Source organism: Cucumis melo, chromosome 6, assembly GCF_025177605.1.
Source record: "Cucumis melo cultivar AY chromosome 6, USDA_Cmelo_AY_1.0, whole genome shotgun sequence".
NCBI classification, from domain to species: Eukaryota; Viridiplantae; Streptophyta; class Magnoliopsida; order Cucurbitales; family Cucurbitaceae; genus Cucumis; species Cucumis melo.
The window spans coordinates 35,496,915-35,514,991 of record NC_066862.1 but is presented as its reverse complement, the minus strand read 5'-3'; the positions used below and the strand labels follow the sequence as shown (position 1 = coordinate 35,514,991).

At 40.5% G+C, this 18,077-nt stretch overlaps 1 long non-coding RNA gene across 1 annotated transcript; it reads left to right on the top strand.

The window, feature by feature from the left end:
• Positions 1 to 13,582: 13,582 nt before the first annotated feature.
• On the top strand, positions 13,583 to 15,422 carry LOC127150037 (uncharacterized). The gene is made up of 4 exons (XR_007821965.1): positions 13,583 to 13,802; positions 13,901 to 13,976; positions 14,054 to 14,114; positions 15,270 to 15,422. It is a non-coding gene; the product is annotated as an uncharacterized LOC127150037 (long non-coding RNA).
• Positions 15,423 to 18,077: the final 2,655 nt, after the last annotated feature.

Genomic DNA, 18,077 nt, shown 5'->3' with positions numbered 1-18,077 from the left:
CCCATAACATCTTAGTAAACTCCCCCTTGGGACCAAGAGTTATTTGTTTAGACATACATCAGTAATAGACAAGAGCCATGCCAACCATGTTCTCATTTCATTCTTTAACAAAAAGAACTTTTCAATAACAGGGGAGCACACATACAATCCACAACGATAACAAAAAAAAATCATTAGAAGGCAACCACACAAAATATCCAACATCTAGCAGAAGAAAAAAAAAATCATATAGTCAGGCAACAAACAAGACAATAAAATATCATCTTCCAATTTCTACTCTCTTCCCACTGTACTCTGCCTTGCATGTGAACAAATAAAACTCAAGGATCCAAGGGTTCCTGAGAGGCAACTATATGAGCCCATAGAGCAATAAGAACAGACTCCACAACAGTACGTCTTCCAGTCAAAGTAGTAACAACCTTCTGAATGTCCTTAAGAGACACACTAAGTGATCGCGATTCCTCTAACAGAACCTGCACTACTCTCATAGCTAACTCTTAGGACAGATGCTGACCAGCAGCCGAAATTGATAAATTAGCACCAGATGAACTAAAACCTTGTCAAGGTGGCTAAAATGTAGCCGAAATATTAGAGGCATATAATCCCTAAACACAATTTATAACTGAAAGCAAGCATTTTTGGAGCAGGACCCGCCATCTCAACATTAATTATAACCTTTAGATGCTAAGCTAGAAGGAACCTAGTGATCAACCAAGAAAAGCATAACGGGATGTTGATGCTATAAGTGTCAACATGGGAGAGAATTTGTTGAAAGATTAACTCGCCCACATCTACGAAAGTCGCAGTACTAATCTCATATATGAGTTGGGCGAGAGCAATCGAGATGATAGCCATGTGTTTTGACGGAAGCAAGTTAGCTATTCCAATCTTGTGAAGAATCGCATATTTCACAGTTAGCTTGATTGTAGAAAATTGACCATCTGTAGGCCAAGTTTGAACCATCTACCAAAGTGTTCCAGGGCAAGTTGTTCAGAAGTGAGCAAGTAGCATATCCAACGGGCATGGACACATTTAAATAGGAGTTTAACAGAGCAGGAGGCACATCTGCACATTTACCCCTCACATGTACTTTTCGAAAATTGGGGTTAACTAGTTAATTAAAATCGGCAGGACGATTAATCATGAACTCTTGAACCAGCTTCGAGTAAAACACACATAGGTTTATCACTGTGCGCGTCATCCCTTCCTTGCTGATCAAATCAATAACCACAGCGAAAGAGCGGTGTTGACCGAAAATCATGGACTCACCTGCTAACCGATGCTGGATGACATACTTCCACTTGAAGAAACATTCCTTAGAATGGAATGATATTCCATCAATCGGTACAGAGGGCACATTTGGAGGGAGCTTGTGATGACTAGCTTTAATGGTGACAACTCTTTGCCCCTTTGATGGAGGACGGAAACTTGGTCTTAGTGGTTTAGTGGTAGGTATGGTACTATCTTCAACTATTTGCTTAGTTGTTGATGGATTATTTGATGCAGACACATCATGTGGCCTTTCATTGGTTATAGTCTAGGGATTTTTCGAGGAAGGAGGTGGCGAATATTGTACATTGGTCGTTGACTCTAGCACGTGTCGAGGAAGACTGCACACAGGTTCTGATGGTCCTCTAAATTCCTTCGACAGATGATCAATAACAGAGTGCACAATTTTCCTTGGACTGGTGTGGTCAGTATTAACTTGAGGAATAGCAAACTGACGTGCTCTAGATGAACTTTCAGAGTCATGCATGCCTTGATTAGTGTCAAAGAGCTGATGATAGATAGCCTCAGCAGCCGACATCTTGGTCACTTGAGATTTCTTTGACGACTCTTCCATGTAGGATTTCGTTGCCACACTGGCCCAGAACTTGCATCGTATTATGAAAACTACGGCAACAGCATCGTCGTACGAGGAATCATATCTACTACTACCATTTCAACGAACCTTGAATTTCTGTTTGAGTGTAGAATTGGGTTGGAACTTTTGAGACTCTCCATCATACTCATTAGTGGGAACGACACGAGAGAGAGAGGGTGAAGCATTCATACTTAAGACAACAGTTGTGGCGTCATGTTTGAATAAGGATTGCTTAGATGAAGACGATTGGATGATTTCGTGAAGACGCTTCAACCAACGGAGAGGGTTGTGAGGCAGAATCATCTTGATTCTTAGAGGTTTTGACAGAGGCTGATTAGAGCTTTTTGATGGGTTCATTTTGGGTAGAGTTAACCAATACTGTTTATTCCTCAATGACACCATTGATGAAAACCAAAGAAATATACACTAGAGAAGTTTGAAGTGTTGCGAAGATGGAAGATGAATCGTGGGCAGGAGATAGAACGCTTGAAATATGTTTTGCCTGTTGAAATTCAATTAACTTCCATGGGACCTGTATAACAATCAATGGGCCCACACTTTGAGTTCAAGAAGCCCAACCACTATTAATTGCTAGACATAAGTCTGCACACTCCCACTCCTCTACAAAGATTTTCAAATAAGGAAACTTCCAACGACTTTGTTAAAATATCTATTAATTAAATTTAACTTCGTACATGCTCCAACGAGATTACTTTTCTTTTGACAAGCTCTCTAATAAAGTGATGAAGAATGTCTGTATGCTTCGTCCTACTATGTTGGACCAGATTTTTTGATATATTGATAGTGCTCATATTATCACAATATAAGATCATTGTGTCCTGATATATATCGTATTCAGTGAGCATCTGTTTCATCCATAGCAATTGAGTGTAGTTGCTTCTAGTAGCTATATATTATGCCTCGGCAGTGGAGAGAGATATGCAGTTTTGTTTCTTACTAAACCACTCAATAAAATTCTTCCTAAAAAAGAAACACCCACTAGAAGTACTTTTTATATCTTTAGCATAACCAGCCCAATCTACATCATAGTACCCTACTAATACAATGGTGGTGTCAAACAAGTACCAAACAACAAAATCAGATGTACCCAGAACATATCTCATAATACGTTTAGCACATCGTAGATGAGATTCCCTGGGATTCGCTTCATATCGTGCATATACACCTACAACGTATGCGATATCAGGACAACTTGCAATAAGGTATAGTAGGCTCCCTATGATACTACGATATAAGCTTTTATCAACCTTCTTACCACAATTGTCCTTAGAGATTTTGATATGTGTCCCGAGGGGTGTGCTTAGCTTTGCTTGCTCAAGGTCAAACTTCTTAATCAAATTGCAAACATACTTTTCCTATGATATAAATATTCTTGTCTCTCTTTGTTGAATTTAAAATCCCATAAAGAATGTCAGATTTCCAACTATACTCATTTCAAACCCAGTCTTCATTTGCTCAACAAAGGTTATCATCAATGAGTCTGGATGTCCTGTGAACAGTATATCATCCACATCACCTGTGCAACTAAGAACTTATTATTACTCTTTTTAATGAACATTGTCTTATCAGTACCTTCTCGAGAGAGCTCTTGTTATAGCAAAAAGATAGACAACCTTTTATACCAAGCTCGGGGTCCTGTACATAATTTGTTTCATACACGATCTTCACAAGGATGGTATGCTGTCTATGGGATTTGCAACTATTTATTTGCACATTTAGATAGCTCGCCGAAAAGACTTACGACGAACAACCTTCTTAATGAGCCGCAATGGTTCTTCACGGCCTACACGATACGCACAACATCAACAACAACCAATTCAAAGTTTTTCAAACCATATATACATACATATATATACACACAAACACACACACACATATATCTTTTCACAATGAACAAAGACGAAATCATATCTCGCAGACCATATTTTCGTAACTATAAGAATAAGCCATATATTATTCTCATAACCATATAAATCAGTCACAATAATCGGTAACCAATAAAATCTTACTAGGCTTGAAATCTTGTTCCTTTTTTCACACTTGATATTTTTAAATTCGATGCTAACAAATAATACAAGCCCACAACATCTTATCACCTAACATTATAAATATCATTTTAAACATTAAAATGAAAACCCCAATCACCTTCAGAAAGTTAAGGTTGAATTGACGAAGAAAAATAATGTTGGTGGTCTCAAGAAGGGAAACATCACTACAATTCCCTTTCTGTTGCCAAAGATTACATGACAACAACTATCTCTAATAGGTTTGCAACAAACATCTTTTAGGCTTTTTATTTAATGCAATCCCAAAATGGAGACAGAAGAACAGATTTCAAATAATGTCGTAGTTGAAATGTTTGGCGGAGGAGTCTACCACTCATGCAGTCAAGGATACTTAAAGAGAATAAGAAGATGAATACGAGGATGTACATTGTTTGGCAATCTATAGCCTACGTTCATCGAAGGTTGAGTGTATTTCTTCAAGCTACACTAAGATAAATGATTATTTTCTTTTTACAATATTTTCACCATGAATATTTATGAGATGAAACCTATTTATACGTTGTAGATCTATTGCAAAGAAGTTGTAAAACTGTAAAATAACTGTTGCAAAGATGTTGGAAATCAAACAATCTTCAAATGTCCACCTTGATTCCAACAAATGTAGCTTCTTCCTTCCATTACTGACTAGTTTTTCATCAATTTCCAAGTAAATGGAACCCTATCAGTTCACAACATTTAAGAAATTTGAGCTTGGAATCTGGTTTAGTAAGCATATCATATGCCTTTTTCGGAGGTATGTAGTTTCAGCACCTTCACTTCACTATTATTGATTTTTCCTCTGATAAACTAATATTTAATGTCTATGTGTTTCGTCATTGAGTGGTATTATGGGTTCTTAGATAAATCAATAACACTTTTGTTGTCACAATAAATCTTAACCATAGATTGAGTGGTACCAACGTCTTCATCAATCCTTTTAACCACAATCCCTCTTTAATTGCTTTTGTCAATACCATGTATTCTGTCTTTGTTCTGCATAGGGTAGTGATTAATTGTAAGCTGGCTTTCCAACTTCGTAAACTAGGGCAATATATAAACAAATAGCCTGGTAAGGTTCTTCTTTTGTCTAAGTCCCTTGCAAAATCAAAATCCCCTTACACATACAATTCTAGGTTAGACAATTGAGTACTCTGGTAGGTTAGATTAGCATCCTTCGACCACAATAGATAACTTAGTATCCATTTAGTTGCTTCCCAATGTCTTTTATCTGAATTAGGCATGTATCTGCTTAACAAGCTTGTATAGTATAATGGATCCGAGCTATTAGATATCATTAGATACATTAGGCTTTCCACTACTTGGCAGTAGGGAATTGTTTGCATATGGTTTAGGTGTTCCAAGTCAATTTCTGTAGGTGAATTAGATGATGATAGCTTAAAATGTTGTGCAATAGATATATAGACCGATTTAGCATGACTTAGATTGAATCTTCTTATAGGATCTTCTCATAGTAGCTTATTTGTTTTATGTTTAGAATAAAATAACTTTTGTCTCTTTCAATCTCAATCCCAATGATCCTTTTCGACTAACCCATATTCTTCATGTCAAATTCACTCTTTAAGAGACCTTTGATACGAGTTAAATCTTCTTTACAATTCCTTATTAGTAACATATCATTAACGTAAAGAAGTAAGTAAACCTTTTTTCATAAAGGATGATGAGTTTAGATAGACACAAATGTCATAGGAACTTCTGTTGAACCCAACATTAAATCTTTTGTACCAGCATTTAGAAGGTTGTTTAAGTACATAGATAGAATTATGTAGAAGACAAAACTGATCTTTTTTTCCTTCAACCTTAAACCGCTTTAGGTTGCATCATATAGATAATTTCATCTAGATGTCCATGTAGAAAAGCTTTTTTGACATCTAGTTGATCTAGTTCAAGGTTTTCCTTAGCAACCACTGACAATAGGAGTTTAATAGAGATTTGTTTTACTACTGGTGAGAAAATTTTAATATAGTAAAGGTCTTCTCTTTGTGCAAAGCCCTTATCCACTTGTCTAGGCTTGTATTTAGGCTTTTGATCATTAGAAACGCACTCGTTGATCAGCTTATAGTCAATACTTTCTCTTTGTGTAAAGCCCATTTTGCTTCTTTGTAGTTTGAATGCATCCATCTATACGTTCAAATTTTACTTACTTGGTCAATTGTTGCTACATTGTTATTTTGTCACTTTATGTTGCTACTTTGTAATTTTTCCTATTACTTTGTCACTTGGTCACGTTGTCGCTTGTATGTTGTTTCATACTTCAGGTTATACGTGTGATCTCGAACATCGATTTTTGGAGATTGGGCAAATATTTTGAGAGGACTACTTATTTTGGTGTAACAGATCTAACTTATTTTGCGTTAGGGTATAGTTTGGTTAGGTAAATTAAAATTTGTTTGGTATACGAGACTTGTGAAAGGTTAGAATGACAAACTTTTGCTTAGGGAATCATCTATGTGAGATTTGTGAAATCTTAGCAATCCTCAGATGTATATATACTACCAATGTTACATTATTGAATGAATATTAGTTTTATTTTTAATATAGAAGCTTATTTTTATTATATTTGTTCCTCAAATGATTTAATTGTCGATTAATTATTGTTCGTGAATATTTAGGTATCATTAAAAAAATGTCTAAAAATTGCTAATTTAGCAATTACAAATCATATATAAAACTAAAAACCACTTATGCCGACCAAAACGACATCATCAAACATATGTTTCTGATTGCATTTAGAAGAACAATTATGCCGACAAGACATGTATTTTTTTGGGATAACTTATATGCCAACACAACATTTTTCATCTGTATAAATGCATTATGTCGATTATGCCGATTGCATTTAGAAGAACGTAAAAATGCATTTTTCATCCGAATGAATTAAAACCCATACTACCTATTGCCCACACTGTTCTGTCACATCACTTTTTGCCTCTAAATGGTGGCTTCTTCTTCATTGCAGGTGTGCAAATTTTGGCAAAAACTACTGTAGAGAACAAGAGCTTCCCCTCCATTCCTTTCTCTGTTTTAGGTGAGAGTCTGAAAAAGAGAGAGATTCCGCCATCCATTTCCATTTGGTGTAAAGGAAAAAATCAGAGCCAAAGAGTATGAACGCTCATACTATATGACTTGCCTATTTTGTCTGCTCCATTTTTGTATTTTATTAACATCAAGTTGTAATCTTAACTCCTTGGTCGAGAGGCCTAAAGTTTTATTTATGATATTGATGTTTTGCTTCTATCATTCTCCTATATTTTTTTCTCTATCCATTCATTTTTTTATGCCTGTTCCACTTCATTAAATATGTAATCCGCTTCTTATGTAATATTTTTATGAAGAGATTTTCTTTAATGGTACAAGTACAATGGATGCAGCTGTAGGAGGAGCCTTAGTCAATAAGACCCTTATTGAAAACAGGATACTCGTCTCCACCTTGACAGCGAACAACAAACAGTGCAGAACAAGAGAGATTGCATCACCTCATCTTTTACATCTTCAAAAGGTAATTGAACTTAGAGTATATGTTGTTAAATTAACTTCTGTTGTGAACAAGTCTTTTCTACAAAGCGAAAACAATCCCATCAGCTTGTAGCTGAGGTGAACTGTACTGGTAACAAGGAAGTTCAACAAATGTATAACTAGTATCGTTGAAGTAGTCAAGGAAACCAGTGTCAAAGTAGCTTAGGAAGACGTCTTGAAGATGTGGTCAAAAGCCTAGTTAACATCTATACGTAGCTCATGCTGAATCAGAAGTAACCCTTTCTCACATGCAGAGTATGAACACTTAGCTTTTTTAGTTGACCACCACAATCAATAGGCTTGACGCTAGGAATGGCAAACTTCCTTCCCAATTAGTGTTTTGACGAAATGCCAAGGTCAACTCCCTCGTTGGCTACCTTGAGAGCTCATGTTCACTCATTGATTAGCCTACACCAAGAAAATTGAGGATGTTGAGGAGGAAACTTATAGTCCACCAAGAAGAAGCATGGTAATTTTTTAGGAAAATTGACAAAAGTAGCACACTTTTGGTTTTTATTTTTTAAAAGTAACACATTTTTTAAAAACTCCTAAAATTATTTTTTTCGATCAATCTCAGGCGAGATCAACCACCAAGGTTCCCTAAAATATTAAAAAAAAAAATCAACTTATTGATTGTTTTGGGTTTTAGGGTTTTGGACAATTATATCGAGATATTATAGGTTTTAGGCAATTGGACCGAGATTGTATAATTTTTCAAATCTTTCCAAATCTTAATTATTTTTTTAATGACCCGAACTTTTAAGCTAAACTAAGGTCATTACAAAAGATAAATAACAATTTACAGTTTCTTGAAAAGATGAAAACTAAAATTTTTATAAAATTAATATCAAATAACTCTTCGTAAAACATACAATTTGCAAATTCAATAAAATACTATGTCAGGATTCTAACACTTTTTAAAGAAATAAAGATAAACAAATATACACAACTTTAACTAAAATGTCTAAAAATTCAAAATACTAAAAAACTCATAAATAGACACGGAAGCAAAAGTGAGCCACCATTTATAGTGACCTTTCATAATATCCAAGGGTCATCTATATGCTCTATATATGTCACTTTTCCATTTCACCGCACTATCCAACCCTGTGATGCTCTGATCCAGAGAAAGGGAGTTATACTGGATAAGTATGACATTCTATGAGGAAGGGACACAAAAAGAGATGGTTAAGTCTAAGTTCTATCACGACAAGGCAAGCGAGGCAATAAAAGTAAGCCAGCTACGAAGAAGCCTACGGTGAACGCTAGGAGATAGGGATTTAGTAATGCAAGAGAAGTGTCTACCCCTAACTAAGTGGAGGCGAGGAAGTATCTTGTCAGGGTGACTTGAAAACTCGCTAGGCAGAAGTAAATGTCTTTTTCTTTACAAAAAGATAGGAGAGTGAGGTGATTAAAGAGTTTTGCTTTCCACGGAGATAAGGTGTGCATCTCGAGGGAAAGTCAAATCACCATTGACGGGTAGCCTATGTTTCGAGTTTAGATTGACTGCATGGTACGACAAATTAAGTAGGGTGGCACGTGTAAATTGTGGAAGTGATCCCTTTGGACGTGGAAGATCACTATAAATAGGACCGAAGTACAGAAAGAAAAATGTTCTTCGAAAGTGTTCAATTCCTCAGACGAAGATGTCAAGGAGGAACCCCAAGTGATGAATGGTCGGTTGAAAAAACTGCCTAACAAGAAGATAACTCTAAAAGTAAAAAAGGAAGTGGTTGAGTCTAAGTAGTTTCATTAGTGATCCCTTATAAATGAATAAATGTTTGCGAGTGATAAACAAGTTTTCAATGTGATTTCTAAGTTGATTATTTGTGAATAAATATTTCTTTGGAGCAAGTTTTTGGTATCTTGTTGATCTTTTAAATAAGGATATGTTCTATGAATGATTTCTCTCAAAATAGTGTTATGTTTATAAGCTTGTTGTGGGAATCTTGTATGCTCATGTTGATTATTTGAAAGTGCCCTTATAGTACAATATTGTTGCTACTGTGATTATATGTAAGGGAAGTAGGACGAGAGGCAAACCCTTCTGTCTGTCCTATAAGCTTGTAATAAGGTCTATCACACGATGCTAGTAGAAATCCCAGGTAACTTACGTGGCGGTAATTGAATGTGTATCCTAGGTCTAGGCTAAGGGAGAATCTTATGTCGGGCGAGTGTAGCATGTTGTTGATGTTGGACTCTGGTCAAACTTTCAGGTAACTTGTGAGACGCTGGTTGAATGTAAATTCCTGGTCTTGGCGAGGGGGAACCCAGGGAACTCATAAGGTTCTAGTTTAATGTAATTCCAAAAGGTCTTGGTGATAAGAGAATCCCACGTTTGTGAAAGATTGAATTATTATGAGATGTTGGAAGAAATCTCCATTCAATCGTATGAAGGGTGAAACTGAATCCCAGATCTACCACGTGATGATGGTGAGAGTAAATCACAAGTATTGGCGATGAAAGACTAATGAAATCAAACCTCAGTTCTAGGCGATTAGATGTAATGGGAGAATCCCACGTCTCGGTGAGTAGTACTGCTTGCTTGATGGCTCGAACCGTGTAGATTTTCCGTAATTATGTGATTGTGGTTGAGGCAACAAAAGTTTTAGTTTTAAGGTCTATTATTTATGGTTGTTGTTGTTGTTGTGATGTGGTTAATCTTATTGATTTTGCATGTGCTTTCCCTAAAAAGGTTTTCTCAAACCCATTACTCACTAAGTCTGATTGACTTATGTTTTAAGTTTTCCCTTGCCCAGGTTGCCAGGCGTTGAAGCTAAGCGAAGGATGGTTCTCATGCATAGTAGCCTAGTTAAGGAAAGGCATAGTTACTCTGTAGTTTTACATTGCATGCTAACCATGGCATCTCATCATACGTCTTAAGAGCCCATTGGTAAGTAAATGGTTCTTTAGCGTGGATAGCCCAACTCCGAAGGAAGTCGAGTGCACTACCAAGGTTAGTGAACTATAACCCAGAGTGCCAGAGAGCCAAGGGGCTGAGTTAAGGAAAGGATAACCCTAAATGCGGTTCGCAAAGAGGGGTGGTTAGGCGACCGAACGAAGGACTAAGTTGCACCTTTACACCTCTAAGTACCTACCACAAGGAGCAACGTTTAGCGATGAAGAAAGAAAAGAAGACCCCGAAAGATGTCCTTGTGTTGGATTGTAGATGAAAAGGATAAGGACAGAAGTCGAAGTCTTATACACTTAAGTACCTTGGTACGAACATAGGCCCCTTGGTAAAAAGAAGAAGGATGGCATGAGAAGATCAGACTAGGTTTTATTTTATTAAAAGTAATGTTTAAGGGTTGCAATTTGTAATGTATGAATTTTGTAAGTATTAAGTTCATTAAGAGAAGAAGTTCGGTTATTATGCTTGTTCATTGTTATCTCTTTGAGATTGTTGTCTAGGAGTCATAGACTTAAGTAGTACTATGTAAATGTACTAGGCGATCAGAGAAAGTTCAAAACCTGTAAAGTAATGCTCGTTGTGTTCATCTTTGCGCTCATCGCTTATAAGTTTTTGAGTTAAGTAATAAGAGCTATACGATGAAGTCGAGTTGGTACGTAGTTTTCTGCTACAGAAAGTTATGTCGATCTCTAAGGCTCAATGGAAGATCTTTGATAAATAGTCAAGAGTAAGAATTGTTCCACTTATGAAGCATTCAGAGTGTCATCTCGTAGAGAGATATGTAATTGATGTCTAGGCGGCACGCCTTCATCTTGTCACATGGAGTGACATTTGAGATAAGGTGTGACAAACCTAAACTCGACACATAAGCCAATGTCAGTGACAAATAGACACTTTCCTTGAGATGTCAACCTTATCTCCTTGGAAAGCCAAACTTTTTATCGTCTAACTCTCCTTTCAAGAAGGCACAAAACATTTACTTTGCTCTAGAGGGTTGTCCAATCACATTGTATAAACGTCCAGCCTCTCATTATAACACCTACAACGTTGCGACACGTCACTTCACCCAACAGCTAGTTCTTAGCTTTCATCGCGGTCTTAGTGGGACCCGATAACTTCCATACCAGGTTGTGGGACCCGATAGATGAAAGAAATTGTAAGAAATAGAAATTGAAAGTGGGATTTAGGTTGAGACTTAAGAAAGAAAAATGAATTTTGTATAAATTTTCATAAAATAAAAAAATACCAAAATTTAAATATTCAAAATATTGTTTTTCGATATCCTAATTACAAGAAAAATTTCATGTAATTAGTTTCAAATCTCAATACCTAACATTCCACTAATCATTAGTGGAACTTAGTGTACTAGACACGTCTTATGTAGCCACTTATCCTCTTAAGTATTAATGGGATTATCTAACAAAATGTTATATTTTCTCACTAACTTTAGTCCAAGGGTAATATGGTGATTTGACCATTCAAGTGAAAGTCAAACTTCAACTTTTTCCAATCAAAAGTCAACATTTTGACTTTTTATCATTTTGTCCATCTTGTCTTATTCTGTCCTTCTAAAAATGAACCTGCATTCATTTTTCTGAAATCACATCGAAATATAAAGTCGGTCAATGTTTTACTTTTCAAAGTCAAAAGTCAACATTTTGACTTTTTACAAATTTGACCATTTCCATCAATTATGAGCTTCCGTATATGAATCTGCATTCACTTTTTTAACTGATCGTTATATCACATATATTTGTCTGTTTCCCTGTCTTTACATCATTAGAACGATTCATATCATTTCAACATATTCTTAAAAGTTAATTCGATATGAGCTAGCAGGGGAACCTAATGAACCTATAGATTATGAGCTTTGACATCCGAGATTAACTAGCTAAGCTCTTTTAAATCAAGCTAATCAACATTCATTAACTAACGAGTCATTCCACTAAAGTTTCGTAGTTGCACTCCCTCATTATAGGTATATTTCTGTCCATCTGGTATAACCATGATTAGCAAGTTAATCCTTCACAGATTGTTTGTAATCTTGATTAGGTCCCACTAATCTACTATTGAATAATTGATTTTAGGTCCAAGCTGTAAATCGAGTTTCTCTCGGGCTAATAAGAGAGTGGGCCCCTTGTTTAAAACTTGGATTATTTCTAAGGAACAACCTATCTACTAACCCTAAAGTGAGTAGAAGTGAATTTCATCTTGCACCTTATGTCCCTAGCCATCTACCCGATCTTACCCTTGAAATGGAAGGCTTATGGGCAAACGCTGTTGAGCTACCCTAACCTATATAGATTTAAGGACAATTCTGTGTGAATAGAATTCATAGATAGCTTTAAATTAAGATTAAGTTACCTAGGTCATCAATAATCGAAAAAGTCAGTCTTTGTAACGCCCAGCTTTTCTTTTCGTTTTTCTTTTATTTTATTTATTTTTTTTATTTTTATTATTTCTTTTGTCTTGCTGGAATTAATAGGGGGAAACCCTTATTAAACTAAGGTTGGAATTTATTCTATTTTTTTTATTTATTAAAGGAGGATTTAATCAATTAATTAGTAGCAACTAATTTATAAGCTTGGAAAGGGTCAAGGGTGTTTCATTGAAGAGAGAGAGAAGAGAGATACTTTTGGAAATAAATAATAAAATAATAGAAAGGAAATTAGTTTCTCTCTTATTTAAAGAGCCTTGGAACCCGTGCTAATTTAATTCAAAAAAAAAAGAGAGAAGAAAAGAGAAGGAGAGGAAACCCTAACTCCCAACCACGCCGCCGCCGCCGCCTGTCGTCCGCCTCAGGCCGCCGCGCCAGTCTCCCAGCCGTCGAGGGTCGGTTCACGCCAAGCCGCCGCACGCCGAGCAAACCGAAGCCACGCAGCCGTAAGCCGACGCCCTCGCCGAATCGAAGCCCCGAGCCGCGACGTCTCAGTCGGGAGTCGAAGCCGCAGCCGTGCCGCTCGTCTGCCGGGAAGCGGAAAAGCCGAAGCCGTCTCCCTCAGCCAGCCGTAGTACCGCGCCGCTTCTGAAAGCCGAAGCCGGAACTCGCCGCGCCGCTTCGATCGGAGGAGGATAGCTCAGCCACGCCGCACCGCTGAGATCCGACGCAGCGCAGCCGGATCGTTCGTCAGCCAGCCGCCGCGCCGACGGGAATCCAGCAGCTAAGCCTCGCGCGCCGCCAGCCGTCGAACCCGAACCCGGAGCCGATTCCGCGTGCGAGCCGCGTCCGCGTGCGAGCCGCGTTCGCGTGTGAAGCCGCGCCGCGCGCTTCTGCGTAGCCGAGCCGCGTCTCCCCCTGTTGCAAGCCGAGCCGCACGCGTGAACCCCTGTGTCAAAGCCGAGCCGCGCCTGCGCCAAGCCGAGCCGGTCCCTGTCCTCTTCCAGCCGAGCCGCCAAGACCAATTTGGCTCCATCCACCTACATTTTGGTAACTTAATTAATTATTGTGGCATTTTCCCAGTAAGACTCCCTGGTCCGGACGTAAATTAAATTATTTTAGGACTAAGTTAAGTTATTTTTCCTAAGGGCGTCTTGGACCGAGTGACCGGTGCGGCGAGAGACTCTCTTCAGTAGGGACTCATCCACTGCAACCTTTTCTGGGGTAAGTTATTTCAACGTAGTCTTAACCGTTAATCGTTGGTGACCTAATTACGGACTTTGGCGTTATTAAATATTTAGGATCCCGTTGCTTGGAAAGCACACGTGTCTTGCGGTTAGGACTCGTCGGGTGAATCTCCAGGTAAGAGATTCCACTACTGGCTTCATGTTTAGAAGTGTGAGACTATGTATGCTCCAATTTCTCTCATGTTATGAATTAAACAGTACAATGCCTGAAATAAATGTTAGCATGATATAACTGATGATGTGATTAGACTTTAGCCCGTCATGTTTGGCGAGAGCTGTTGTGGCCATGCGGCGAATGTCGAGATGGAGAGTGTAGAGACGATTTATGTGATATGTTTCATACTGATGCCATGTGTATGTATACTGCAAGTAGGGTACCTGTTAGCTTAGTCTGTTAGAGTCGTACCTGCATGGGTGTCCTACGGGATCACCACCTATTGAGGACTGTGTGGTCCGACGGGACACCAGTCTAGCATGAGATAGATATGACTCGAGTGACTCGACGGGGTCCTCGCATCCCGACTGTCCTAGGTGTCCCCCGGGGCACCGAAGACCAGAGCTACGTTCCTACGGGAGCGCATGTTGCACGTGTTCGGGAACGTGCCAGAGATTGGGTACCAGTTTCAGGACTCTGACAGGAAGCTAACAGGCACCTAGTGGGACCAGTAGTGGGTCCCTTACTGAGTATTTTTTTTTACTCACTCTCTTCATTTTATGTTTTCAGGTAGAGGACGAGGCAAGGGCAAGGGCAAGCTGGCGAGCGACCCGAAGTGACCGTGGAGGGCCATAGGGACTACTGCTTCCGCTTATCCTTATTTTAGATTTTCGTAATTGAGTTTGAAACCTTTTCATTACTTGCCATCTTTTATGTAGATAGGGCCCGAGTAGGACATCAGAACGCATTTACACTTTTTGCATGGCTATCTTGTTTAACTTTTTCACAAATGGAATTTCTTAAACCGTATGCTTTTTAATAAATTTTATGACTTAAACCACTGGTTCTATATTGAGTAATGACTTCGATTCAGTATAAGGAGTTGGGTCGTTACAGTTGGTATCAGAGCACAGTGTTTTAGGTTCTGTAGACTGACCTACGATGTAAGTCATTTTGTTTTGGTTTTACTTCACCCTATGGCTATACGGTCCTTCAGCACTCGCCAGGTATGCCTAAAGCCTTGCTAATGTTAAGATTACGATTTTGCCTGAATAGTCTAGATCTAGAGATAGGGCGTTAAGTTCTTGTGGTGAAAAGTTTGTTGGTGAATTTTAGGGAGAATGCCGCCACGTAGAGGTGCACGCCGAGGAGGTGGTAGGGGAGGCAGAGGTGCCGGTCGTGGCCAGCCGGAGGCGCCACCTGCTGCACCGGCAGTCGACCCAAATGCACCGGTCACCCAGGCGGATCTCGCCGCGATGGAGCGGCGCTATCAGGACATGCTGCAAGCTGCTTTGGCGCCTTTCCTAGCCGCCCAGCAGAACCAGGCCGCCCCGCAGAACCAGGCCGCCCAGCAGAACCAGGCCGCCCCTGCTCAGGCCCAAGCCGTTGTTCCTCCAGCCCCTGAGGAAGCTCCACCAGTACCAGTTCAACTGTCGGCCGAGGCGAAACACTTACGGGACTTTAGGAAGTATAATCCTAAGACCTTTGACGGATCTATGGACAACCCCACAAAGGCCCAAATGTGGTTGACGTCCATAGAGACTATTTTCCGGTACATGAAGTGCCCAGAAGACCAGAAGGTGCAGTGTGCAGTCTTCTTCTTGGAGGACCGAGGCACCGCCTGGTGGGAGACCGCTGAGAGAATGCTGGGGGGCGATGTCAGTAAGATAACTTGGGAGCAGTTCAAGGAGAACTTCTATGCTAAGTTCTTCTCTGCCAATGTGAAGCACGCCAAGCTGCAAGAGTTCCTAAACTTGGAGCAAGGCGACATGACGGTGGAGCAGTACGACGCCGAGTTCGATATGCTGTCCCGCTTTGCTCCCGATATGGTAAGGGATGAGGCTGCCAGGACGGAGAAATTCGTTAGAGGACTCAGGCTAGACATTCAGGGCATTGTCAGAGCTCTCCGCCCAGCCACGCATGCTGATGCACTACGTATAGCACTGGATTTGAGCCTGCCTGAGAGAGCCGATTCGTCTAAGGCTGCCGGCAGAGGGTCAGCCTTGGGACAAAAGAGAAAGGTTGAGACGCAGCCTGACGTAGCACCGCAGCGAACACTGAGATCAGGAGGTGTTTTCCAGAGACACCGACGGGAGCTGGCAGCAGCCGGGAGGACGCTGAGAGAGCTACCCGCTTGTACTACCTGTGGGAGAGTCCACGGAGGTCGTTGTTTGGCTGGAAGTGGAGTCTGTTTCAGATGTAGACAGCCGGGGCATACTGCTGATGTGTGTCCTCGGAAACCCTTTGAGACGACACCGCCCCAGCCTTCTGCGGCCCAGCAGGGGAGAGTTTTCGCCACTACCCGGCAGGAGGCCGAGCGAGCTGGCACAGTGGTGACAGGTACGCTCCCAATTTTGGGGCATTATGCTTTTGTGCTATTTGACTCTGGGTCATCCCACTCGTTTATATCCTCAGTTTTCGTTCAACATGTGGGTTTGGAGGTAGAACCCTTGGGTAGTGTTTTGTCGGTTTCTACTCCATCTGGGGAGGTCCTGTTGTCCAAAGAACAAATAAAGGCATGTCGGGTAGAGATAGCGAATCGTATGTTAGACGTGACCTTGCTAGTGTTAGACATGCAGGATTTTGATGTGATACTAGGCATGGATTGGCTGTCAGCCAACCATGCAAATATAGACTGTTTTGGCAAGGAAGTTATCTTCAACCCTCCCTCCGGGGCTAGTTTCAAATTCAGGGGGGCAGGCATGGTATGTATACCCAAGGTCATCTCAGCCATGAAGGCTAGTAAACTACTCAGCCAGGGTACTTGGGGCATCTTGGCAAGCGTAGTGGATATTAGAGAGCCAGAAGTTTCCCTATCTTCCGAACCAGTGGTGAGGGAGTACCCCGACGTTTTCCCAGACGAACTCCCAGGACTTCCGCCGCCCAGAGAAGTAGACTTCGCCATCGAGTTAGAGCCGGGCACTGCCCCTATCTCGAGGGCCCCTTACAGAATGGCTCCAGCCGAGCTAAAAGAGTTGAAGGTCCAGTTACAGGAGTTGCTGGACAAAGGCTTCATCCGGCCCAGTGTGTCACCTTGGGGAGCCCCAGTATTGTTCGTGAAGAAGAAGGATGGGTCGATGCGCCTTTGTATTGACTATCGAGAGCTGAACAAGGTGACAGTCAAAAACCGCTATCCCTTGCCCAGGATTGATGACTTGTTCGATCAGTTGCAGGGAGCCACTGTCTTTTCCAAGATCGACCTGCGATCAGGCTATCACCAGTTGAGAATTAGGGATGGTGACATTCCCAAGACGGCCTTTCGATCGAGGTACGGACATTATGAGTTCGTGGTGATGTCTTTCGGCTTGACTAACGCTCCTGCAGTGTTCATGGATTTGATGAACAGGGTGTTTAAGGAATTTCTAGACTCGTTCGTCATAGTCTTCATTGACGACATCCTGATTTACTCGAAAACCGAGGCTGAGCACGAGGAGCACTTGCACCAGGTGTTGGAGACTCTTCGAGCCAACCAGTTGTATGCCAAGTTCTCCAAGTGTGAATTCTGGTTAAAGAAGGTGACGTTTCTTGGCCACGTGGTTTCCAGTGAAGGAGTTTCAGTGGATCCCGCAAAGATTGAAGCGGTGACCAATTGGCCTCGACCGTCCACGGTTAGTGAAATTCGAAGTTTTCTGGGCTTGGCAGGTTACTATAGGAGGTTCGTGGAAGACTTCTCTCGTATAGCCAGCCCGTTGACCCAGTTGACCAGGAAGGGAACCCCTTTTGTATGGAGCCCAGCATGCGAGCGCAGCTTTCAGGAGCTTAAACAGAAGCTAGTGACTGCACCAGTCCTGACAGTGCCCGATGGTTCGGGAAACTTTGTGATCTATAGTGATGCCTCCAAGAAGGGACTGGGCTGTGTCCTGATGCAGCAAGGTAAGGTAGTTGCTTATGCCTCCCGCCAGTTGAAGGTTCATGAGCAGAACT